The sequence below is a fragment of the Podarcis pityusensis genome (genome assembly GCF_964106645.2).
Source record: "Podarcis pityusensis genome assembly, chromosome: 4".
Taxonomy (NCBI): Eukaryota; Metazoa; Chordata; class Lepidosauria; order Squamata; family Lacertidae; genus Podarcis; species Podarcis pityusensis.
In genome coordinates, this window is record NC_138027.1 from 79,223,616 (window position 1) to 79,251,356 (window position 27,741).

At 44.9% G+C, this 27,741-nt stretch overlaps 1 protein-coding gene across 1 annotated transcript in view; it reads left to right on the plus strand.

Moving 5' to 3' along the window:
- RASA3 (RAS p21 protein activator 3) overlaps positions 1–27,741 on the plus strand; it is a 127,464-nt gene that overhangs the window by 4,453 nt on the left and 95,270 nt on the right. The gene's annotated exons all lie outside the window — the stretch shown is intronic.

Sequence of the window (27,741 nt, forward strand, 5' to 3'; positions counted from 1 at the left end):
ATCTTTTTTGGGAATTTCTTCTCCAATTATACCCAACAGAAATGCCTCTGGTTTTTTGATAAAGGTATTTTTAAAAACCTTTTTCAGTTCATTGTATATCATATCCCAGTAGGCTTTAACCTTAGTACAAGTCCACCACATATGGAAGAAATTCCCCTCCTTTTCCTTACATTTCCAACATTCCTTGTCTTGGATTTCTATACATTTTAGCAAGTTTGTCAAAGAGAAAAATAACTACCAAACTTTTAGAAGGTATCTAAAGGCAGCCCTGTTTAGGGAAGCTTTTAATGTTTAATAGGTTATTGTATTTTAGTGTTTTGTTGGAAGCCACCCAGAGTAGCTGGGGAAACCCAGCCAGATGGGCGGGGTATAAATAATAAATTATTATTATTATTATTATTATTATTAAACCAGGTGCAAATGTGCCGGGCGCCTGGTTAATTTTGAACAGTGCTATTCATGTATTGGTGGGTGTGGCGCAAGACTGAATGCGCAGACTCCACCTGCACAGACTCCTTGCTGCATTGAGGGTCAATGTCTGAAAGGAGCTTTTAAGCATGTTTTCCTGAATGTCCTTAAAACTTCCCAGCAATTGTGAGTGTCCTTACAAGCCCACTTCAGATCTTTTTGCTCAACATGGCAAGGATGAGGGTAGCAGAGCCAGTGTGGAAAGCCCCATCCCTACATGTTTACTACATTATAATACCAGAAGAGGTATATGATCATTAATTCCCTAAGTGAATGATACATTGAGCCTCCTCCTGCCAATCACGCATGCTCTTCTAAATATGAAAACGGGGCAAAGAGGTACAGACCTAAGGAAAAAGGTGGCTGGATTTAGCCGTTTAAAAAAATGATAATAGAAGGCACATAATTTGTAGCCGAACTTCTGGCTCCTTGCATTTATTTGTGTTCCTTTTTGTTGTCCTCATTTGGACAAGATTTTCATTTTCTAAATGACTTATTGCTTATTTGCTCGTTAACCACACAGACAACTTCTTGGCTTGTTGGTACCTTCCTTGATCTGCCATACACATTCTAGCTGAGCGTCTAATGTTGTGATTTTAAAACAACTACGAAGCGTTTTGTAGAGCTTTGATCCTCTTGACTTTCCCTTTCAACTTCCCTTTAAGCTATCTCCTTGTTTTTAGAAAGTTTTTCTTCTTCTTTTGAAGTCACTTGTAACTGTGTTGGATTTTCTTGACACTTTCCCAATAACTAATTCATCCCCCTGAACTTTACATCGTCATAATTCTTTTTATGGCCTCAGCATCCTGAGTTGAGAGTTTTCATTGAAATCTACACTTTCCCCCAGTGGTTACAGCGATTGTGGTGATAGGATTTTTTTCCGCTTTCCTTGTGCAGCATTTCACATTTCATTTAGTTATGCTGAATCTCATCTGCTGTTCTCTTGTCAGTGCACACTGAATTTTGATGCTTTACAGTATGCTTTGCAATACTTACCGTCCTGAATAATTTGGTGTCATATAAAAACATTAGCTAACTTTGCGTCCTGTCCAAGGAAGCTCTTGTTGGGTTGGCTATATAAATGCAGCTAATAAATCAATGCAAATAAATAATAATAATTTGACTAAGTTACAAAGCTGTGCCTGGGAGAAACTACACCATTTATACCTCGGTTGTGAAAACTGCTCATTTATTCCTATCCTGTTCCTCCATAGGATTTACAGCTTGAGTTTACTCAGCAGTGAATCTCACTTGCTTACCTGCCTCAAACTGAAGTTCCCCCAGTTCTCCTCTCCCATTGCAACCACCTCCCTCACATCCTTGGCCTTTCCTTAGAGTCTCCCTCCCCTCTGAAGAAGCTTATTGTGCTGCAGGGGAAAACAGGGGAGAAGAGGGTAAGGGACTTCCCTTCTGTGAGTTGTGTGCATTCGTGCTGCATTAAATACCACTTATGCAGCAGCTCTGTTCACCTGTACCTGTTGAAGCCACTGCACCTTGCATTTGGATATATGGATTGCATATATGTCTAATAGACCTTTAAACAACACTTTCTGCCCATTGACCTGAGCTAGAAGTTAGGCTAAAAATTCTGTGCCTTCTATTATCATTTTTTAAAACGGATAAGTAGGTTTGTCAACTTACAGATGGTAAAATTTGATTTTTTAAAGAACAGACAAACAAAAAACACCAATTGAGAGTGTCTTTTTAAAAATGAAACCATCAGATGCCATTCAGCTTCAGTGACTTCTTAATAATAATAATAATAATAATAATAATAAAATTTTATTTATATCCCACCCTCCCTAGCCGAAGCCGGGCTCTGAGCGGTTAACAACAGTAAAAGTAACACAGTCTATTAATTGAAATACATTACAAAATTTGTCAGTTCCAAAATATCACACACACACACCCTGGCACCTTCATTGTAATGGAGATTTTTCTCACACATTGCTAACAGTTGCTAAAATTTGCCCACACATTTTTGACTTGCTCCAGTAGGAAACTGGAAAACTGTGGTCATAAGTGCCCCCTCTCTCCCTGTGTAGCAAAGTCTTGCTCCTGACCTCCATAGGCACCAGGAGCCGTCTTCTAAAACTCTCTCTGGAAGCGCATTGTGAAAAGTAGTGCCATCTTTTCTTCCCTGCCTTTTGTGCTGAGGTGGAGGCCAGTAGTCATCTGCAGCAGTGCTGCAGGGCACCTTGAAGACCACCTCTTTCTCACCGTCTGCTTATCCCACTCATCAGCTCCAAGATGGAGAGGGAGAGAGGGGCTGGAGATAAATTCACCTGCTCCAATGTTCTGGGACACTCACCAGGGTAAATGTGGGAAGTGGACCTGTAATGGTTGCAAATGGGGGGGAAGAATGGCTCCAGGTGTGAGTATCCCCGGTTTTAATCATCTGCTGTAGTGATGAAATGACATTTATTGTTTTCCGCAGTCAGTGCTGCTTTCATACCTTGAAATCCAACTGTAGCGATAGAGAACATCCTTTGCATTCAGGAGGTCTCTAGTTCAATTCCTAGCGACTCCAGTCAAAAGGATTTTGCCATAACAATGGAGAAGCCTCCTAACCAAAGCACTGGAGTTGGCAGTAATGGGCTGGATGGACTCTATTTTTTCTGTCTTGAGGGTGAAGGAGAAGTTGTCTGAATTTCCCTGACTTCCTTGCTATATTGGCTTTCTGAAGTGGTTTTGCAACTAACCGTAAGTTCTATAGTGTTTGGAATTTTTATACTTTCTGTTGCATAAATGCACTGCACTTGCTTGCTGTATAAGGAACTTTTTCTAAAGTTATTGTGCATGTTTTATGTTGTTCTGCACTTGTGGTGTTCTGCTTGGTTCAGGTTATATATTTTGTTTTAATCTACTCTGGGATCTATAAAGGTAAAGGGTAAAGGGACCCCTGACCATTAGGTCCAGTTGTGACCGACTCTGGGGTTGCGGCGCTCATCTCGCTTTATTGGCCGAGGGAGCCGGCGTACAGCTTCCGGGTCATGTGGCCAGCATGACTAAGCCGCTTCTGGTGAACCAGAGCAGCACACGGAAACGCTGTTTACCTTCCCGCCGGAGCGGTACCTATTTATCTACTTGCACTTTGATGTGCTTTCGAACTGCTAGGTTGGCAGGAGCAGGGACCGAGCAATGGGAGCTCACCCCATCACAGGGATTCGAACCACCGACCTTCTGATCGGCAAGTCCTAGGCTCTGTGGTTTAACCCACAGCGCCACCCGTGTCCCTTCTGGGATCTATAGGATGAAGGAAATAAATACAGTGTGTGTTTGATGTGAAAAGACGTGCCCTAAAAATAGGTCCCATTGCACCGTACATTTAAAGCTCAAAGAATCCTGGGCAGTGTAGTTTAAGGATGCTGGGAATTGTAGCTCTGTGAGTTAGCTTCCCACCAAAATCCTGGGGACGGTATGTGCTTTAAATGTATTGTGTGGATAAAGCTGTAGTCAGTGTCTGGACTAAGGATTGATTCAGAAGCTTGTTGCATCACTTGATAATTCATCCTTAAGTGGTTTGTCTCCGAAAGTTTCTTGCAGCTGATTATTAGAACTGTTGCCATTGAAAACCACTCTGTCTTTGATGTGTTGTAATATGAAAGCTGCGTCTGATCTGTAATTGTTGTTCCACGCACACAGAGTCATGTGTAGCTGAGTGTTGATGAACTTGCTCTTATTCTAACCCTCTTTTGGAGAATTATTTTACAGTTGCATTTCTTTGGTTTCCTGCTTTTTTATCCCTGAGCGTATTTTCAGGGGCGTACCTAGGTGTCGATTAGGTTGACTAAGGGCGAGATGACACAAAAATGGTGCCTCTCCACTCTGTCTTGGAGCCTGCATGTCTGCCCACTCTTCTTGCCAAGGGTGCAAGGGAGCCTAGGTATGCCTCTGTCTGCATGCTTTTGCTTGTATGCTGCTCAGTGGAGATACTGAGTTCTGTTTTCAAACATGAGCCCTTCTGTTTTGGTGCATAATAAGTAATGGTCAACGAATGAAGACAGGTTCTCACTTGCTGTGAGTTTTTCAAGTATGTGCCAGTGGTAGCAGGGCTACCCGAGTTTTTCCAGGCCATGGATGCTAAGAGTTTTAGCATTGCTGTCCATTTCAGGGATCTCGGCAATTTACAATAACCAGCACGGAAAGTGATAGGTGTTGTGCAGTAATAGCCGGAGCACATTTCAGGATGATAAGCTCCATTTTCAGTAGGTGGAAATAGCAAGACAGGTGCAGAGGTTTCATTCTCCGGTGTTGGGCCAACTGTTCTTAATCTACAGCCCTTAAAATCCTTCGGATTTCACTTCTGCTTTCTACACCCACCTCTTTGCACTCTGCTGAGAGTGAGGTAATCTCAAAGCTGCACCTGAAGCATTTGTGTACCTGGCAGCAAGAGCGGCTTTGAACATTATGGTGCAACGCTATTGAAGTGCAAGTCCTGAGCCATGGGACCTTAAATTAAAGTTGCTTTAATTTTAAGTATGAGCCAACTCTGGATGCGGGGGAAAAATAGCTTGTACACATTATGCAACATTCTTTCAATGTTACGGCGGAGATGTAGCTGGAGGGCTTGTTCAATGTTCTCCCAATAACTTCTGAAACTGTTTTCGTTCTGTCGAAATGCAGAGGGCTGACTTCCATGTGAACATATTGGCTCTACAAGTAGCCTACAGAAAGTACAATATTGTCTGGTGTTTGGGGGAAAGTGGAATGGTTCCGTAAGTGAAATTTAAATGGCTACAAATGGTGCACAATATTATCCTCCCATTAAAAGCAGATCCCTAAAAATAGATGTGCTTGTTGCTAACAATAAGTTTGCTCTGCCATCTGATTTTTTTTAAAAAAATAATCTTGCAAATGTGACTGAATGCAAAAATAAAAATAAAAAATCTAGATCATGTTTTGGATTAATATGACTACATTTCGCTGGTGCTGTTTGTCTTCAAAGCCTTCTCTAGATATAGATATGCTCCTTCTTTGCTGAAATAAATAGAAGTTTGTTTTGTTTTTTTGCTCAAATTCCTTGTACATAAACAAGACAGATGTGTCATGTGAGGCAAGCAAACACTTCCTACAAGATTGCCACTTTGTGGAAGTGTGTGGCTGTGACATTTCCATGAGTCAGTGTAGCAGAACCTCAAAGAAAACAACATATGGCATGTGGCAAATGACTGGTTGGGAGAACTACAAAGAGGTTACTTTTGCTTGGCAACTTAACTTGTTAATAAATATCATTAGGCACTCCTTAATTGCTATACTCTTTGATGTAATTGCACAAGTGTAACATGCATTCTGGGGAGTTTTACCAAAACCTATAACTTGAAGTAGAGAACCATCATTGACCTCGCTCTTAACATTCTGTGGTTGTCTTGAAATGCTCTGTTTGAGACTTCCAGGCAGTCAAGTTACGTTGCCATAGAGATCTTCTGTAGCTTTAATTTTATTAACCTTAAACCAGGAATGGGGAACTTCAGCTCTCCAGATGTTGTTAGACTCCAGCTTACATCAAACCTAGGAATGATGGGAGTTATAGACCAACAAACAACTGTAGGGTTACAGGTTCCCATCCCTGCCTTAAACTATACTGTTGATATATAAAATAGTAGAATTCGCATACCCAGTTGAGGTAGCAATGCCAGCAGTAGGTTTTGTCGTCATTCATCACTTACTGAATGCAATGTGAGTTCTTGGTGATTAGTGAACTTGTGATGGCCATTGAGTCATTCCCCACCCTCCTAAAAATCAAGTAGTATATAAATTTATTCTGTGAAATGCAATAGTGGATAGTCCACCTGAAGTCTTCCTTCTTAGTAAAAAAATTCTAGCTTAACCATTTTAAACTATGAGGCACCATTAAAACTTAAGGTTTTCAATTTCCAGATAGAGTGAGAAAGTCCTTGTTGGTTTCCCTCCCTCCCTTGGATCTCTACGTTTTGTTTTTGAGATTTGCCAGAAGTGTCAGCCATCTTCATTGTGGAGGACTTTGTACGGTGGAAACAAGCGAAAAAGTCATTCTACACTGTTGTTAAATTTAAACTTATTCTCTCAGTAGCATAATTTTCTATTGTGTTGGTGGGTGGTCTGCAAAATCTGCAGTTCACAGTGATTTTCGCTACCTCTTAATTTTCTCCATTGCACTTAACAACCGCAGCCCTCTTTCTTAAGATGTGTTGCATAGCTCTCCCAGTCTCTCGTAACAAGGGTGTAGGATCAAATCCTTTATTTGATGCCTTGAATTAAATAAGGCTCCCTTGAGAGCAAAACTTGTGTAGGTGGAGCATTCATTATGTAGCTTGGCATGGTAGATACCTGTGTTGAGTAGCAACTAGGAACGGAAAAGCTAATAAGCACAGTTTGGAAACACTGTGCTTAAAAGAAGGCAGTTTAATTTGTTATGTGGCAATACTCTCAGAAGCGGAGGGCAATAAATCTTTAAAATGATGTGCATGTATAATTGCATGTACTAAGTGCACCAGATGAATTAATAATTCAGGAACGCAGGAAGCTGCTTATCCCGACTCAGACCACTATTCCATCTAGCTCAGGATTGTCTGGGGCAGCCTTTGCCAACCTGGTGCCCTCAATGCTGTTGGACTAGAGCTCCCATCAGCCCCATTCAGTATGATGGATGTTATAGTTCAACAACATCTGGAGGGCACCAGGTTGGCAAAGGCTGGCCTACACTGATCGTCATTGGCTTTCTGGGGTTTCAGGCAGGGGTCTTTCCTGGCCCCACCTGGTAATGTCAGGACAGGACTTGGGGTCTTTTGTGTGCAAAGTCACGTGCTCTAATAACACTGAGCTGAGGTACTTAATGGCCCTGGGACTCCAAAATGGAATATTTGAAAGTTGCCTCTTGGATCATGTTACTCTGCACTGGTAACAACTTGCTGCTGAAAGAATTAAACGTAAACCCTCTTGTTGAAAAGCACATCGCAATATACGGAAAGCAAGAGGCAATGGAGTGCGCCTTCGGCGTAAAGTCAATCAAAGTGACCTCCCCGGAGTGCAACCTGGGCAGTGTGTATGGAGCGCCTGGGCTGTCCAAGCAACAGACCCCTTTTTCGGCCTTGCTGTGGTCCAAATGAAGCTGAGCTATACATTTGGCAGCAGCTTGGTGGCAGGAGTTGCTGGAAGGAGGCGCCATCCAACCATCTTAGGGACTGCACTCTGGATTTGTCTAGGCCTGCTCCTTTGCCTGTTCTTTTCCCTAAGATATCCCACAAGGCAGCGGAGGCTTAGAATCAGAGTTTTCCTTCTCCTAGATGGGCTACCCTCACTTCCCAAGCAATTGCAGAAACTGCCTGCTTGACTGATGGACTATTGGTCTCACTTGCTCAATCTGCTGAAGACTGTCTTTGCATGTCATTAAGGATTTGAGGCTCATTCGCTACCCTCATCTGGTTTAGCTGGTCAGTCACAGCCAGGCTTCCTCAAATTCAGCCCTCCAGATGTTTTTGGCCGCTGTTGTATGCTGTGCAGTTTCTAGGAGCCACGGGTCAGCCAAATACAGCGTCGGGGACCAAAGGTGGACCAACAACCTCAGAAGGAGCACGATGTGTCACCCACCAGAGGTGCCACCCCTCCACCTGCACCCCATATAACCCACAAGGATGTGATGACTAAGTTTTTGCAGAGTCAGTAAGTTAAAATATAAAGGCCCAGTAGTATTGGTTATGGTGAGTGTTTCTTACCACTGGCAGGAAACCAAATCTTTTTGATATCAGAAAGAATTAGTCCCAGCCTAAGGTGGAATGGTCCCCATTTCGATGAAGGATTCTGAATTGCAACAACCACAAACTGGATGCCTAATGTCTAATGGGCCTAATGCATGAGGCAAAATAGCTCTGTTATTTTTCTGTTCCGCTCTTGAATTCCCAATTGCTTAACTGTATTTTATCGGTATAGGGTTCTTATGGTTATAACCTCCTTAATAAAGTATTGCATTTACTTTGGTGTGGTTTCTTGAAGTCATCTTGGCTCTGAATCTATGTACAGTACCTGGCTGCTTGGTCATATGCTGCTGAGTAACTTAAGGGCTTGGGGCTGTGGCTCTTGCCTTGTGAATACCAAGAACATCCAGACAACAACCTGAGCTTCCCCTGGCTGAGGATTGTGGGACTACAGAGGTGGTGGCTGTACTACCTGGCAAGGTTGGGTTTTTTTACTGGCCCAGTTTACATGGTGAACAGCTCTGGGAAACGGGCACCCAAAAAATCTATACATGGTAGTGTTTAAAACCTTTATTTGGCTGCTGTGTAGAAGTGCTTTACATGGTGGCAGACTAGAATAACACATTTTTTCCTGATGCAGCTTGTGAAATAACCAAAACGTCTACACATCACCCTTGCAATATTAAATATGTAATATGTGCACATAATAAATATATATGTATTGTTCTTGTATTTCATGACTCTTTGGATCCCCCCCCCGTCAAATATCTGAATGACTGGCTATTCTTAATTGGAAAACAAATATAGACAAATAAGGGCAAGCTTTCCTATTTAATTCTTTCCATGAAGCCATGTGTGCAGGTTTTATTTGTTACCACTCTGTTTATGGCAATAAAATGAAACGGAATTGCGGGGCTGTCAGAATGGGTATGTGAAATTTGAAGTTGCTGCTGTCTGTGTCATCAGAGTGGGATGTCTTTAGTGAATGTAGGATTGCTTGTACGGCTTTCAGTTTTAATTCAGGCTTCTATTTTGAGAGATCAAGGGATTCCCCCCCCCTTAGCCAAGAATACCTATCAGAATGAAAGATGTTTCTTCTGTGACACTAATCATGGTGGACAGAAACATTTGCTGTGGGGTTTTGCTGCTCCCACCTGGGAGAACTGTGAAGAAATGTGAACCAAGGTCGCTGAAATGGCAAGTGCTCTTTAGGAACTTTCAGGCATGCATAGCCTCTTATGAACGTTGCAGAGAAGTACTGAATTTAAAAAGCGGGGGAAGTCATCAAAACTTTTTTATTTATTTTTTAAATGAAAATGACTTCAGTATTAGATGTAAAAAGAAAAGGGTAAAGCAACTTAAAACCTAATGTTTTGAAAAGGCAGTTAAAGTGTTTTTAAGAATGCCTGGAAGGCCAGCTGAGCTACAAGTTACATTTTGCAGAGAGAAGCTACTGAGAATGGTATATTCTGTGGTGGGCGCTCATCCTCCTGACCATAACATCTATGTGTACTTTTCTGTGCAACTTGCATCTATCAAAAAGTGAGCATTTCTTTCAGTGCTCATGTCCACTATGATTGTAGACCTGGGACAGTTACTATGTGATGCTACTGGAAACCCAGCCAGATGGGCGGGGTATAAATAAATTATTATTATTATTATTATTATTATTATTATTACCACATGGTAGGATATTGAAGATCAGGAGTGGGCCAGACACTCCTGTTTAGGCAAACACCCCCCTGAATTGAACTTCTGATGATGTTGTTTAAATTGTTACAGTTTTAAATTGTTTTATTGTATATTCTAATTAAGGATGCTTTAATGTGACAGATCATGATCTTTAACGAAGATCATGCCCGCTGTTCCCATCACCTGCTGGCAAATAGAAGGGGAAGAAATGGAGGCATGAGAGATTTTACTTTCTTGGGCTCCATGATCACTGCAGATGGTGACAGCAGCCACGAAATTAAAAGACGCCTGCTTCTTGGGAGAAAAGCAATGACAAACCTAGACAGCATCTTAAAAAGTAGAGACATCACCTTGCCAACAAAGGTCCGTATAGTAAAAGCTATGGTTTTCCCAGTAGTGATGTATGGAAGTGAAAGCTGTACCATAAAGAAGGCTGATCGCCGAAGAATTTATGCTTTTGAATTATGGTGCTGGAGGAGACTCTTGAGAGTCCCATGGACGGCAAGAAGAGCAAATCTATCCATTCTTAAGGAAATCAGCCCTGAGTGCTCACTGGAAGGACAGATCCTGAAGCTGAGGCTCCAATACTTTGGCCACCTCATGAGAAGAGAAGACTCCCTGGAAAAGACCCTGATGTTGGGAAAGATGGAGGGCACAAGGAGAAGGGGACGACAGAGGACAAGATGGTTGGATAGTGTTCTCGAAGCTACCAGCATGAGTTTGACTAAACTGCGGGAGGCAATGGAAGACAGAAGTGCCTGGCGTGCTCTGGTCCATGGGGTCACGAAGAGTCGGACACGACTAAACGACTAAACAACAACAATGTGACATATTTTGATTATAGTTGTAAACCACTTAGAAGCCGTTCTGACATGTAAGCGGTATACAAATTTAAAAATAATCCATACAGCAGCGTGATAAAGTAGACTAGTATTATTATCCCATATTATCATCTCATATTGAGGCCAAATGAGAGTGATTTGCATGAGGCCATGTACCAAGTTCATGGCTGGAATAAACATTTTCGACCACGATAGTTCGCTAGCTTTCAGGCTTGCATATTTCCTTTTGTAGTGCGCTTTCAAAGCAAATTTCAAGTTAGAACAGTCTGTCTTTCACAGCCCGTTCATAACACAACTCCCACCCTGGATGGGCCGCATTGTCTTGTGGGAGGCAGCTGGCCTCTTGCAAGACATCCATGTTTCACAGGATTGGGTTTCCCAGGACCCCTATTGATTTGGCAACATCGCTACTTCCTTAGGTCCCGCAGCTGGCTCAGTGTGCCTGTGGAAAAGAAGTCTGAATTGTCCCACCTAGGACAATAGGGTTGTATTCCCAAATAGCTCAAAGACCAGCTGAAAAGCTTCCATAGGCCAGGTGTGGCCTGCAGGCCATAGTTTTCCCGCTTCTGTTGTAGAGAACAGGATGGGGGAGTTATTGCCACAGGGATACCATTTTTGGCAGTTTTCCTATTACAAATGTAACTCATAGCCCAGCTCTTACTGATGATTAAAAAATATATTATAGACTCTCTTCTCCTCAATGTGAGGCCCTTTGTGGTTGTGTTAGGATGTGAGTCATCCTTCTGCAGTATCAGGAGTAGCTGGAATGGAACAACAAATAATTCCAGTCAAGAAGCAAGGAATTATTCTGCAACTTGACCAAAAGCAGGAACTGAATAGGTCAGAATGTGGGGGTATTGTCAGGGCCATAGCTAGGGGGTGGTGAGGTGGGCCCCTGCCAGGGGCACAGAATTGGCTAAAAATGTGTCCATAAATATCAATATCAATTATTGCCTCATAAGAAATGGTTTTAAATAGAGGGTGAATTGAATGGGTGGAAGGGGGGTGTTGGAGGAGAGGCGGAAAGAAGAGCTAATTTGTCCGTGGCTAGGGGCACAATCTGGATGGTTCTGCCAGGGGCGCAAGGTCACCTAGCTACAGCTCTGGGTATTGTGAGGAGGTATTGTGTATTATCAGAAAGATGAGGCTAGTATACTACTAAGTCAGGAAGGAGAGGGCACATCAGTCACAGGGCACTGTGCCAGCAGGTCTGTGCATAATCAGCATGAGGAGGAGTAGTTGCACAGGAGTTGTGACATGCGCAGTGGAAACCGAGCAAAAAGCTCATTGCAAAGGCAGAAATTTGGCCAGCTTAATCCAACTCACATCAATCTGACTGGAGGCTTCTATTATGATTTTTTAAAATATATACAGCATAAATACATCTAAACAGTATAACAATGTATTAACTATATAGGATGACATCAGATTTCAGGTGCAAGTGAGGAGAATATTTTTGTGTTTCACTGGCATTTATGTCATCTTGTGGACTGTCCTTAAAAATAGTGCATCAAGGTGGCATACTATTTCTCCATGATTGCAAAGCCTGAAAGTTTGTTGTACCAGTTCTGGATATTCAGTGCTGAAACATTTCCCCAGTCCATCGAAGCTTCTGTTATTGAACGGCAAGTGTGGGTTGAGGAATTGCTGCAGATGGTTCACTGGAAAAAGGACACTGCTTTGATCATTACAGTTTTGGTCTAAAGAATCACCCATTCCTTGCTTGTGGGATTTGGGGCATGACTCTTACCTTCTTTGGAAAAGAGGAAGAAAAAGTGAAATGGGATTGGCTCTGGCGGATTAAACATTTTAGTGATTCCTCCTCCCCCCTATTTAGCAGGTGCTGCTGAACAAGCAGGGACGCGGGTAGCGCTGTGGTCTAAACCACAGAGCCTAGGGCTTGCCGATTAGAAGATCGGAGGTTCAAATCCCTGCGACGACGTGAGCTCCTGTTGCTCAGTCCCTGCTCCTGCCAACCTATCAGTTCGAAAGCACGTCAAAGTACAAAGTAGATAAATAGGTACCGCTCCGGTGGGAAGGTAAATAGCGTTTCCGTGCACTGTTCTGGTTCGCCAGAAGCAGCTTAGTCATGATGGCCACATGACCCAGAAGCTGTTTGTGGACAAACGCCGGCTCCCTTGGCCAGTACAGCGAGATGAGCGCTGCAACCCCAGAGACGTCCGCAACTGGACTTAACAGTCAGGGGTCTCTTTACCTTTACCTTTACTGAACAAGCAAGCTTGCATTTAAGACCCTCTTCAAGTCACCTGTGTGTCTGCACTTCCTACAGAAAATGGATGTGTAAATTATGGCAGTGTAATCTGGCTGTATTTCAATGCCCAGATCCTAAACAGGAAAAGAGAGGTTTTGTTTCCCAAGATTCAACTCTAGATACAGACAATGGGACAGTAGATTTATGTTGTAGTCTGACAATGAAGTACAGAGAGCTGTTTCTCTCTCCCCCCCCCCCCCCGCAATTACTGAGCAGCCCACACCATCTCAGCTTGCTAAGGTGTTCCACTGAGGGACTGTATTGTGAAGTATGGCACAGTTTTAAAATAGTTTAAAAAAAACCCTAACACTTCTAGGTTCCTTTGGGATAGGCTGTACTAGAGTATGTGTTGTGTAGCACGACACATCTAGTATAAATTTTTAATAGATGTAATGTGTAACTCATTTTGTATTTTACATATTGTTTTGGCACTTTCACCTCCTGCTACAAGGTAGGTGAAATGATACTGTTGTAAAAGAAGCTCTCTGTCTTATGCCTGAAGAAAGTAAGGTCCTCTTTTATTGGAATGTTCCTGCGCTAAAAAACATAGTGCATCGAGCTACATTAGCAACCTGTTGGGGGTTTTAGTATTTCTTTTTTGTGAAGCTATTTAGAAGTAGAGGGTGTAGGGATGTGGGGGTTGTGTAGGACCTGCTTAGCAGAAGAAAGCTAAGAGGCACAGGGCAGCCTCCACCCACCCAAAAAACCCTGGAAATGGAACAGGGAAAGAGACGAAAAGGGGCAAAGGCCAAGACAAGTGTAAGGTCTTCGAAAAAGTGTAAAATTCCAGGGGAGTTAGAGATCTGTTAGTGCTTGGTGCCAATAGATATACTAAATAAGAAAACACATTATATGCCAATATTGAATAATTTGATAATTGTTTTATAATTAGAATTGTTTATAATTTTTCACAACTCTGTTACTCTTCTTGATTGATGTATGACATTCAGGGTGAAAGATGGTTGGGTTGTTGGCTCCCTGAGACTAAAGTCAGGGAAGGTTGCTAGAAAAACTGGTGTGAAGTATAGATGGAAGGAGCAAATATGAAGGCTTCATGTGATTGGGAAAACAATCTCATTTAAACGTTATTCTGCTCATGCAGATGGTCAGACCAGTTGTATTCTGGAAAATGTAGTTTTGAGCTGCTAAATGGCTGAAATCAAAACACGCACGCACCCTTGTCTTAGTTCACATGGTATGATTAACTGAAAAGCATCGCATTTTGTTGTTACTGCACCTTTATAGATAATAAAACTTTGCTTCATCTTTAGTTCACTTTGCCCTGGAGCCAGGCCTGTTGACATTGTGCTGTTTTCGAGATGGTTTCATAACCAGCAGCATTTGATTGGCAAAGTCTGTTCTAGAAGCCTCCATGTCTTGCGCATGTGTGTTCCTGTTTTGGAAGAGAACTTGCAAAATTCAAGCGCATTAGATTACATCAATGGAAGAGGAAAGAATAGCCAAAAGTGCTGCAGGCACTCTTATGTGCTGCCTTCTTCAAAACCATTCTCTCTTTTAGGTTCATCATCAATAAGAATGTTTGCTACTCAGTTCTCTGTTAAGGGGAGATGACAGAAAGAGGGGAGGATATTCAATGAATACATGTTGCGTATTTAACTGGGTATGTTTTTAGAAGATGATCATAATTATATGACCTTGATAAATAAGACAGATATTAAAGATTATGATTTAATATATGCACAAAGCCCACTTATGTGTGGATATGATGTTAGAAGGTGTAACATGGGTGACGCTGTGGTCTAAACCACTGATCAGAAGGTCGGTAGTTTGAATCTGTGCAATGGGGTGAGCTCCCGTTGCTCTGTCCCAGTTTTCCCCAACCTAGCAGTTCAAAAGCATACCAGTGCAAGTAGATAAATAGGTACTGTAGTGGCGGGAAGGTAAACAGCGTTTCCGTGGGCTCTTACACTCATCACAGTCCTCTGTGCACCAGTAGTGGTTTAGTCATGGTGGCCACATGGCCCAGAAAGCTGTCTATGGACAAACGCTGGCTCCCTCAGCTCGAAAAGTTGCCTTTGACTAGACTTAACCGCCCAAGGGTTCTTTACCTTTACCTTTAGAAGGTGGCAGTACATGTGTGTGATGGATTAATGTCCTACTTGTCCGCTGCTACAGGGTGACTGGAGGAAGGAGATTGTTACCCTCATATACATACATCTAAACTTAATGAGTTTCTCACATGAAAATGCAAAACAGCTAATTAGCAGTTACCCTAGGGGCTTTTGATAGTGAGGTTTGTTTTGAAAGTAGCTGATATAATCTTTTAAACCCTTTTTCCTCCATAGCTTCTTCAATGTGTTTTTGTTTTTTGGTAACTGACCGCAGATGAATGCAGATGCTGATTTCATTGTGGAAACATTAAGACGTTTATCTCTGGTTTGTTATTTTCCTTTTAAAAAACAAAAGTTCCCCTAAGAAAATGGACAGTAGTGGCCTTCATAAGGCCTTAATTTGATTTCTGGCTTGTACCTCACAGCTGGTGTTAGGGTACATCTGGAATCTATGAAATTCCTTTCTTTGTTCATCATTTCCTGCCTCATTTGTAGCATTGTACGTTGATTTCTTGACGTTGACATTGAATTTGCAGGGTAATCCTCTCCAATGAATACCTCTTGTAGTTTCCATTGATACTCTCAAAAGGTCAAATCTTTTTATCTTGTGCTTATTACAGTATAGCTCTACTGCACTCTTAAACATCGAAAATGTGTCTCTTCTAGTTTTCTAGTCAAAGTTGAGCTAACCCTAGAGTCTCTCTGGCAATAGTTCAGCCTTAGGTAGAAAGAGGAAGAACAGTCTCTGCTAAATTGCATGAAAGACTCCTTTCTTAATACTGAGTAACTGCTGAACAGTCAGCAATGTGTATTCTTTGAAAATGGACCGTATTTTTAGGCAATGTAAACTGACTTGCATGGGTTTATATCTGTAGTACAGTGGTACCTCGGGTTACATACACTTACGGTTACATACGCTTCAGGTTACAGACTCCGCTAACCTGGAAATAGTTCTTCAGGTTAAGAACTTTGCTTCAGGATAAGAACAGAAATCGGGCTCCGGTGGCGCGGCGGCAGTGGGAGGCCCCATTAGCTAAAGTGGTGCTTCAGGTTAAGAACAGTTTCAGGTTAAGAAGGGACCTCCGGAACGAATTAAGTACTTAACCCCAGGTACCACTGTAATTGCAGTGCAGTAAAATGAATGCCATCACGAAGCATCCAGATTTTGTTTCTTAGATCATGCCTGAATATGGCTGGGGAGAAAATCTGACGCTTTGAGACAGAATGCTGTTAAACAGGTGGGTAACCTTTGGTCCTTCAGATGTTGTTGGACAACAGATCCCACCATTGCTAACCATGCCCATTGGGGTACATTGATTGATTGATTGATTGACTGATTGATTGATTGATCAATTGATTGTAACATTTATATCCCACCTTTCTCCAAGGTAGCATATAACCTTCTCCCCATCTCCATTTTATGATGTTTGAAGAGCCACAGGTTCCCCACTCTTTAGTGTGAGTGAAAGAACAGAAATTATATAGTGCATTCTTACACACGCTTACTCAGAAATAAATCATACAGTGTTTGGTATCATTTATTCCCTTTAAGGGAGGAAAACTGTGCAGATCTTATGTGGAAGAGACGTAAGATAGTTTAATTAATAACAAATATTTACTGTAGATTAGTAGTCCCACTGGTGGAGGACTTTAGCAGTAGTACTGATTGATATGAAGAATATTCTGTTTGATTATGGATTACTGAAATATACTCAGAGTCGCAAAGTGATTTCATGCTCTTTATTCAGCTCATAGTGGTGAGGAGGAATGAATAAATGTCCCCTCACAGTATCTGCTTTATATACATTATTTACACAATGGGCTGCACATGATTGGCTAATTCTGGAATTCTACTGTAAGCCAATCAGGTTGTGGATTCACTTCTATCTGGAGCAGGATTGGGTGGTTCCTGCCAACCAATCATACTGCTGCATTGTTCTAGGACCAATCAGACTGCTGCATTCTGAATCCTATTGTTCTAGGACCAATCAGACTGCTGCCTTTTGGATCCTATTGTTCTAGGACCAATCAGACTGCTACAGTTTGGATCCTATTCAACTCAGTACATAACACCCCTCCCCTCTAAGTTCCAGTCCTGCCCGGGAGGTCGCATTCATAGTCCTCAAGGTATGCCGGCGGCCTACGTGTGCGTTGTGGCCTGGGGTGTTCCCTGGTCCGGGCTCCGGGTTCTGGCTCGTGTTCCAAGGATGCTGGCTGTGATGCGGCTGTTTGGTCTGGTGCAACCGGCTCGCTCAGTCGTGGTTCTGGTTCCGGTGTCCTTTCGGCCTCACGGGTCCTCTCTGTATTTACTGATTCTGCCTCTCCTGCTGGCCCCTCCTGCTCTATGGGCCTCACTGCCCCGCTGTTCCCTTGGGACTCCTCTGACCTGTCCTCCTCCTGGTTTTCTCCCGGGAATCGTCGCCGTATCTGGTCGCAGTGGCGGCGCCAGCATTGCCCCCCATCCGTTAGCACCTCGTACGACACGGGGCCAGTGACCCTGGTGATTGTGGCGGGTACCCATGCTGGGCCTGCCCCAAAATTCTTTGCGTACACTGGGTCCTGGGCCTCGAAGGTCCGGGGGTTCCTGCCTTCCCCCACCACTACCTCATCCTGAGCTCTATCGGGGTGAAGGCGGTCCAATCTGATTGCAAGGCGCCGACCCATTAGTAGTTCAGCGGGGCTCCGGCCAGTCGTTGAGCTGGGGGTGCTGTGCTGTGCTAGAAGGAATGTGGCAAGGCGGTACTCCCAGTCCCCTTGCGTCATGCGGCGAAGGGTGTCCTTGGTGGTCCGCACCATGCGTTCTGCTTGGCCATTGGTGGCAGGGTGGAACGGCGCCGAACGGATGTGGCGGATGGCGTTCTGCGCTGTGAAGGTTTGGAATTCTCCTGACGTAAATGCAGTCCCGTTGTCTGAGACGAGAGTGTCAGGGAGCCCGTGGGTTGCAAACAGCCTGCGTAGTACCCGGATGGCTGCGGACGTGGAAGTGGACGGTACCAATGCGACTTCCAGCCATTTGGTGTAGGAGTCCACCACTATGAAGAATGTTTTCCCCTGAAAGGGGCCAGCGAAATCCACATGCAGGCGTGACCATGGTGCTCGGGCGGACTCCCAGGACTGGACTGGGGCCCTTGGGGGATCTGGGCGGGATTCTTGGCAGGCCTGGCAGTGTTTGACCCAGGCCTCTATCTCTCCATCGATCCCCGGCCACCACACATAACTCCTGGCAAGGGCCTTCATTCTTACTACCCCTGGATGTGTCTCGTGTAGGGCTGTGAGGACCCTTTTGCAGAGGGGCTGGGGAACAACGACTCTGCTTCCCCATAACAGGCACCCCTTGTGGGCCGACAGTTCATGTTTGCGGGTTGTGTAGCCGGCGAATTCTGGCCCGGGGCTGCTGCTGGGCCATCCCCTCCACACCCAGTCCAGGACCCGGGAGATGACCCTATCTTTCTTGGAATGGTGTGCAACTTCTTGTGCCTGAATGGGGCGGTCGGGAAGCAGCTCCAGGCTCATAACCTCTTGTGCAGGTGCTGGGTCAGGGCCTGTTTCCGGTAGTGGTAGCCTGCTGAGGGCGTCCGCATGGCCCATCGCCTTCCCAGGTCGGTGAATCAGTGCATACTGGTAGCTGGCAAGGAAAATTGACCACCTGAGGACGCGAGGAGACAGCACTTGGGGGGTCTGCTTTTCGGGGGCAAACAAGCCAAGCAACGGCTTGTGGTCAGTCACCACGGTGAAGGGCCGCCCGTACAAGAAATCATGGAATTTTTTTACTCCCTTTACGATTGCCAGACCCTCCTTGTCGATTTGCGAGTAGTTCCGCTCGGTTGTGTTGAGTGTCTGGGAAAAGTACGCCACCGGTACCTCTCTTCCATCCGGGAGTTGGTGCCCCAGGACAGCTCCAATGCCATAGGGTGAGGCGTCGCATGCTAGCACCACCGGCAGCCTCTCGTCGAAGTGTGCCAAGACCGAGTTTGAGACAAGCAAGTCCTTGACTGCCTGGAATGCGGCCTCCTGGCGCTGGCCCCACACCCAAGGGGCCCGCTTGTCCAGGAGTCTGTGTAGGGGCTCCGCTACCGCCGCCTTGTGGGGAAGGAAGGAATGGTAAAAGTTCAATAGTCCCAAGAAGGCCTGAAGTTCAGTCTTGCTCTTGGGCGCTGGGGCATCACAAATGGCCCGTACCTTGTCCCCAGTCGGGTGGACCCCTTCTGCGTCCACCATAAATCCCAGAAAGTCCACCTGAGGCACTCCTAGTAGACATTTTTCCCGCTTCACCTTGAGACCCGCCGTCTGGAAACGGTGCAGAACGGTGCGGAGGCGGTCCTCAAACTCCTCTGGTGTGGGGCCGGCAATCAACACATCATCGAAGAAGGGGGTGACGCCAGGAATCCCTTTAAGGAGAGAGTCCATTATATTCTGGAATATGCCTGGTGCCACGCTGACACCGAATTGCAGCCGCTTTACCCTGAACGCTCCTCTGTGCGTCACAATCGTCTGTGCCTCTGCTGTGGCCTCATCTACTGGCAGCTGTTGATATGCTTGGGCCAAGTCCAGCTTGCCAAAAATTTTCGACCCAGCCAGGGTGGCAAGGACATGGCTGACCACTGGCACTGGGTATGCGTGGGCCGTGAGGGCCTTGTTTATGGTACATTTGTAGTCTGCGCAGATGCGGACCGAACCATTAGGCTTGACGGGTGTGACGATTGGGGTTTCCCAGGGAGCATTAGGCACCGGCTCCAGCACTCCTTGCTCTACGAGTCGGTCCAATTCCTCGTCTATACGGGGTTTCAAGGCGAACGGGACCCGGCGGGCCTTGAGCCTGACCGGTCGTACTGCGGGGTCAAGCTGTAGCGCAATGGGGGGGCCCGTATACTGTCCCAATTTCCCATCGAAAACCCCTGGAAATTCCTTGCATATGGCGTCCACGTCCACTTGTAAGCTAGTGTGGTTCACCCCGGTGACAGCTAGCCCCAGTGGTCCAAACCATGCCAATCCCAGTAAGCTAATGTAGGGGCCCTTGACCACAAGCAAGTCCAGTTGCCGCGTCCGCCCTCGGTATTGCACCCTGAAGGTCCCCACCCCCATTGTGGGGACCTTACGTTTCTGGAAGTCCCGGAGGGTGAATGGGGCCGGCCTGAGTTTGGGACCCCCAGTGGGACACAGTTTCCTTAAGGTCCTTGCCGAGATTATGGATAGAGTTGAACCCGTGTCAAGCTCCATGCGGCATGGGGCCCCCTCTATCTGTACCTCTACATAAATTTTCTCTACGTTGGGGTGGGGCAACTGGTATACCTGGAAGTCCGTGAGCTCCGTCGAGTTGCCTTGGTGCGTTGGGCCCCGGGACCTGGGGCTCTTGGATTGGTCATCTGATGCCTGGTGTCGGGTGGGCCGAGCCCGACACACCCGGGCGATGTGTCCCGATTTTCTGCACTGCCTGCACTCTGCGTTGCGGAAACGGCAGGTCCTCCTCTCGTGACTCTCCCCGCAGCTTGCGCAGTTCCCTCCTTCTCGTCGAGGCAGCTGTGGTCTGTGCGCTGCTTGAGTGCGCTGCTGTACTCGGTGCACCTCCTCCCTGTCGGATCCTGAGTCGTCGGTGAGGTCTTCATGGTGGACCCTCGGTTGGGATGGCAGGCTCGGCCGTGCCTCTTGGGTCGACCTCTCGGCAGCTTCTGTTGCCAGGGCCTCCTCCAGAGCGACCTGGAACGTTAGGTCCTTCTTAGCGTAGAGGCGTCGTTGCAGCTTCTCATCCTTCAGGCCACCGACGAGGCGGTCACGAAGCATGTTCTCCAGCTCTGAGAAGTTGCAGAACCGGGCGGCTTGGCGGAGAGAGGTCACAAACCCAGTTATGGTTTCCCCAGGGGCTTGCCGCTTTGCGTAGAAGGCATTTCGACGAGCCACCACTGAGGGCTGCGGCGAAAAGTGCCCCTTCAGCTGTTCCATTATTGTTTTGTATGGAACAGTAGCGACGTCTTCAGGCGCAAGGAGAGCCCGGGCGATTTCAAACGTCTCCTCTCCGCAGACGCTGAAGAATATCGCCCTCTTCTTGGCGTCTTCTTCGTCGGCGACCCCTTTGGCTTCTAGGAGGAAGGTGAAACGGGAGGCGTACGCTTCCCAGTCTCCAGATGCTGGGTTGAATGGCGAGAAGCTGCTGTTGGTTGCCATTCTGAGTTCCTTGTGTCCCGGAGCTGAAGCCTGGATACACGGTGCGAGGCAGCGGTGCGGCAGTTGGCGGTGCTGCGGTGCTGTGTGTGGCAGTCAGCTCAGCGGGATCCCATCCTCGTCGCCAGTGAAATATACTCAGAGTCGCAAAGTGATTTCATGCTCTTTATTCAGCTCATAGTGGTGAGGAGGAATGAATAAATGTCCCCTCACAGTATCTGCTTTATATACATTATTTACACAATGGGCTGCACATGATTGGCTAATTCTGGAATTCTACTGTAAGCCAATCAGGTTGTGGATTCACTTCTATCTGGAGCAGGATTGGGTGGTTCCTGCCAACCAATCATACTGCTGCATTGTTCTAGGACCAATCAGACTGCTGCATTCTGAATCCTATTGTTCTAGGACCAATCAGACTGCTGCCTTTTGGATCCTATTGTTCTAGGACCAATCAGACTGCTACAGTTTGGATCCTATTCAACTCAGTACATAACAATTACTGTAACTGCAGATTTGCCAGCTCTTTGCTGTGTGGAAGACAATCCACTATTAAGACGGATCTCTCTCCTCCTGCTTGGAAATCTGGTCTTTTGACTTCATTTGTTTGTGTCCTCAGTTTCCTCATCATGGTGGTTTCCTGTGCTGTATTACCACAAAGATCTGTGGCTGCTAGATCAAGATATCTTTTGCACACAGCTCTACACACTCAGTTGGGATTGTAACCTTTCTGCAGACTAATGAATGTTGCTCATATCCAAATATTGTAAAATCACCTGTCTGAAAAAAAATTAGATTTGCGCTATCACTTTCTAGGGCTTAGCAGAGACTCCTAATAGCTCCTTTTCTTAGCTGCTTTGCCATAAAGTAGATCAGAAATTTAAATTCCCTCTGAACTCACTATTTGCAACCCTCCACCTCCTAAACTGTGCATCCATAAATCAGTATCTCAGGATAATATTTCCATGCATGTGCTAAAGTGGCTATAGTTCATGAAATCTTGCAGCCACAATAAAACTGCTAGCCTTTAAGGTCCCACAATACACAATAGGCTACAATTTCCCTCTGGAAATTGCTAGTATTGTGCGGTTTATGGTGGTAAGCTAAAAAATGGCAAATGAAAGTCACATGGATGCAAATGACATATTAACCTTTATACTGTAATTCTTTGTCAGCTGAGCTCCAGAACTGTTACGGGTTTCCTTAGGTGATGCCACCCTTCTAAGAACCCTCCCAGTGGCTTGCTTCAGTGTTAGGAAATCACGTCTCTTGAATGCATACCATTTTAAAAAATGTGTCTCTTACAGAATCTTTCCCAGTAAGTGACGTGTTCGCTGCATTCATTCATTCAGTATTTCACCATAGCTGCCTGTTTAAACGGTGAATGTGTGGATATATTTTCCACTGTGGTAAATGTGCAGTGAGAGCGGGAGATAGTTCTGTAATGTGGAAATGAAACTTGTAGGTGCTAAATGCCGCTCTGTGCCTTGCGCTTAATATTCCTTCTGCCATAAATAGAGGAAGTGGTGATTCATGTTTAGCTCTTGATTCAGAGCCATGAAAGAACTTAGTATCTCTGGGACTGATCAGGCTCACTTGAGGTCATGAGCGTATTGTGCAATCTGTCTGGCAAGTCACAAAATTCAATCCTGTTTCACAGCTGGAATGAAACTCAGCAATATGATTACTGGCCACTATTTTCATTAGCAATATTTTGCATTTCTTTTCTTTTTTCTTTTTTAAAAATCCTCCCTGCAATGTATCATTACAGGCCTGCATAACTTAGGTGCACCAGCCTGATTGCTACTTGCCACCAGTCATATATTAGTGGTCCACCAAGGAATTGATAAAACTTCTGTTTTTGCTACCCTTGTGGCCTTGGAAAAATGAGCTGAGGTGTGTGCAGGCAGGTGCACACACAGCCAAATACAACACATTGCCCACGTCAAACATCTCCAGGTGTTTGGGACAGTGCCTAAATAATGAGACCAGATAGCTGATCCAAGACATTTCCAGGAAACCCCAACATGCCCACCTCATGGTCCTACTGATGCTGGAGCTCTGATGTTGGATGGGCCAGAACACCAGAGAATCTGGTGACATTAGAAAGAGATGTTCCAACATTCGACATCCTTGTATGATGTTTGGATATGTTGCAGTCTGCGTGCACTCTTACTTTTCTGATTAGAATTAATGGGCTTTTAAGAAGAAACACAATTTCTGTTATTATGGTGTTAACGGGAGCTGCTTTCCCCTTTCATACTCGGTTGTTTTGAGTTTCTCTCCCTGTCAAAATCTTGTTCACAGATTTTTATATTGATTTACTTGTTTTGAAGTTGCATTAGTTGGCTCAGTCCATTGTGAGAGGGCAGGCAAAAATCAAAATCACATAATTTCTTTCTAAGAAAAGGTCAAGGTATGCTATTTAAGGTAATGCAGCCCACAAAATCCTGGAGAGAGCCTTAACTCCTTTGACCTTTCTGCAGCCATTAATCTGAGATTGGATTAGGACAGACAGAGGGTGTTATTGTTTACTAGGATATTCTACCACAAGGATTGGTCTGCGTATAGGAATTATATATTCAGAGTTCCCCTGCTTTTGTCTTTGTGCATTGGAGATACTGTTAGGGAGGAATTACTTTCATTTCACTACCTCTTAGGAGGCAGCTGGGGAATAAATTTCAAGCTTCTTGACCAAGGCCATGGAAATCCTCCAATTTGATCATAGTGATGAATGTATACATGCCCAAAGCTTCCAAACCTTCAGGGTTCATTTCTGTTTTGCTAGAGGCATCTTTTTTCACTCCCTTTCTGACTTAGTTTGATATTCTCTGTTTCGTTTCGATGTTCTTCATGGCCAGAGAAATTCAGTGTCAAATCATATCATTGCTTCTGTAACAAATTTTATCTCCTTGTTTTTTGTTTAAAAAATATTTTCTTGGTTTACAAAAGTACATGTTTTGCCTCTTTTTTCATGTTGTTTTTTCCTGCCACTTCAGGAGTTGGGTTGGGGGAATCCAGATTGGGAGGGTTTGGAATAAATAGGTTAGTTTGATCATTTTGATCATGGCTATTTTGTCTGAGAGGGTGAAGTTGTTGTTGTTCCATTTCCTCAGGTCTCTGTTGATTTGCCGCCATAGGGGCTTGTATTTGTGGAGGTATAGTTTGTTGAGGTTTCTGGATATTTGAGCCCCTAGGTACCTGAATTTGGTGCTGGCAGAGTTTTATATTTGGGATGTTGGTGAATTCCTTTTGGATGTGCTTGTGTGTGTGTGTGTTTATGTTGAAGCACATAGCCTCAGATTTTTCAAAGTTTGCTTGTAGGCCTGACACCATTGTTGAATGTGTTGAGTTCTTTACTTAGGGCAGTTGCTGTGTTTATGGGGTCTGGTGTTGTGACCACCAGGTTGTCTGTGAAGAGCCCTAGTTTGTAGGTTTTACCTTTTATTTCCATACCCTTGATATCTGGGGCTGCTTGGAGTCAGATTGCTAGAGGTTCCAGGGACAAGATGAATAGGAAGGGAGACAGTAGGCACCCTTGTTTTGTGCCTCTTTGGATTGCTATGACATTGGAGTCCATATTGTTAATTCTGCATTTTGCTGAGGTTTGGGAGTAAATTTGTTTGAGGGTTTGTAGGAAGTTGGGGCCAAATTTAATGCTAGTTAATACTGCTAATAGATATTTCCATTCTAAGCAATCAAAGACTTTAAGAATGTCTTGCGACATGATCATCAGTGGGAGTTTGGTCGTTTGTTTGGGGTAGCTTGGGCCATTTGGCTCCCAGCCAGTTGGTCCTATGTCTCAGCTGGCGTGGATGACCTTGTTTGAGAACAGGCTGCCCCCCCCCTTTTGCTTGCGATAGGGGTGGGCCAGTGATACGCTGTCAAATGCCTTTGTGGCACTTTTGTTGGGTGTAAAGTTTATAAACAAGGTTGTCAGTATTGTTAACCAACATTATTGGTTTGTTGGGTATTAGGGTAGGGAGGTGAGTACTGGCATGCTCTGGCCCCATTCAACATATATGCCATTGCCCTGCAAGTTAACTATACAGCGAATTCTGAAACTGTGCCTGATCTTTAGCAGTAGGAGACATTCCTGAGCAATTTTTTTGCAAAGTTTTCACGTTTGCCATGGTTAGGGGGCATCCTTTAACATCCACCCATCACATCCCTGCCTGGGAGCACAAATGACCACCTTTGCATGTGCCGTGATAGCCGAGGGCACTGTGTTGGCAACCCCTGCCCTAGACAAAGACCAATTGGGACAAGGAAACCACAGATAATCTCAGCTACTGGCATGTTGGTTGTTCTTTGAACTAATGTGCCATAGGTTCTGCTACTGCCAATTTATGTGCATTGCAAGTAACACCACAGCATACCTGAAAAGGGGGCGGGGGAACTGCCTACATGACGGAATGGGGAATGCAAGTATGCATTCAAATACACATAACCAGCCACAGTAGGAGAAGCACAAATACAGGTCATGCAACTTGCCCTCAGGTGAGATCATTCGTAAGACTGATTCACAAGCCAACATCTTCAAACAGAAATGATAGGAAGAATAAATTCCCAAAACTGTTGAAGGATCCATCCTCCTCCTAATGTTTCACACAGGGTTGTTGTTTTTAAGTTTATTCAAAATAGACAATAGTGTTTGTGTGACCAAATGCTACTTAATGGAACTGCCAGGCTTGGGTGGGCCCTGTCCAGTCATAGGGTGAGGTCTTGGGAGGGAGACGAAGAGGCTGAACAGGGCAGAGTAAGGCTTGTTGGCGATAAACTCAGCCAAAGTAAAAGTAAGGAAGAGTTGCTCAGGTGAAAGAGCAAGCCTGATCTCCTAAGAGAGTTTGATAGGGGCCAGGCCTTAGAATGTGTCTTATCCTAGTCTGTGTTAGAAATTAGCTAGGCGCCAGGTGCATTGTTGCACCTGGCTATCGGCCACTTGTGATCAGGTGAAGATTCCTGAGCACCAGGATGGCAGCTCACATCTCCACCATCTGGAGGTGCGTGCCTGGGGATCCATGGATCTTGACTTTTCACACACTAATACCACATCCTGTATAATTCTCTGTGTTAAGTTTTATCTGCACAATCAGAATGAATTTCTGGAACCAACTTGCTTTTTTCACCATAGGCCAATATTTATATGGACTATCCCTGGATCAAGTGATTTTTCTTCCTTTTAAGTTCTCAAAGCTCTTAACTTAGCTCAAGGCTGTCATCTGAAGTAGCCAGGTGTTTAACTGAGAATCAATCACAGTTGGCCCATCCTTTGAAAAAACAAGACTTTAGAGCTGTCTTTCCCAAAAATGGCACTCCATTTGGGCGACAATAACCTTGGTTCTCACTGGAAGGACAGATCGTGAAGTTGAGGCTCCAATACTTTGGCCACCTCATGAGAAGAGAAGACTCCCTGGAAAAGACCCTGATCTTGGGAAAGATGGAGGGCACAAGGAGAAGGGGACGACAGAGGACAAGATGGTTGGACAGTGTTGTCGAAGCTACCAGCATGAGTTTGACCAAACTGCGGGAGGCAATGGAAGACAGAAGTGCCTGGCATGCTCTGGTCCATGGGGTCACGAAGAGTCGGACACGACTAAATGACTAAACAACAACAACAACCTTGGTTGAAGGAGCCATTTGGCACCTAGATTGTATATGGGTTTCTAACACTGATCCTAGTCTACTGCTATTCAAGAGGCTTCTTTTGCTGCTTTTGTTTTTCTTAATGCTGAATTTGCCTACTTTGGCTAGGGCTTGGTGGTGATGCTTTTTATTTCAGTACCCACTAACTGCAGGCTGAAGTCCTGCACAGGGTCCAATGTAATCATGCTTCACTTGTGATTCATTGTTTTGCCAAAAGTGATCAGAGCGGTTTCAACTGTCATAATGCCAGATTGCATTTTGTGGCTGAGTTCTGGTGCTGTGTAGGCAGAGTCACAGCTGAGACCAGCATGGTATGGAAAGGTCTGTAGCATCTGTTGGGTGCTTCCCCCACTCCAAACTTTGTGTGTAAAATAAACAGAGCCTCATCAAGTGAAAAGTAAAGATTTCTGTTCAGGCACTTGCTTAACTCATTAAATCAGTGGGGTTTTGTTTCCTTTTTACTGGATCATGCTACATGCTTTAATAATGAGACAGAGGGGGTGCCTAAATTCAACTACCTCTGCCTGTTATGATGCCATCTGTTTCTTCCTTCTATGGAGATTGTTGATAGCTATAGTAAATAAATCTCACTTCAGTGCTTTAATAAACTTACCACGGCAGACCATGTTCTTTGGATGAAGGGTGGTAAGGTAAAGGTAAAGGGACCCCTGACCATTAGGTCCAGTCATGGCCGACTCTGGGGTTGTGGCACTCATCTTGCTTTATTGGCTGAGGGAGCCGGCATACAGCTTCCGGGTCATGTGGCCAGCATGACTAAGCCGCTTCTGGCGAACCAGAGCAGCGCACGGAAACGCCGTTTACCTTCCCGCAGGAGCAGGGACCTATTTATCTACTTGCACTTTGACGTGCTTTCGAACTGCTAGGTTGGCAGGAGCAGGGACCGAGCAACAGGAGCTCAC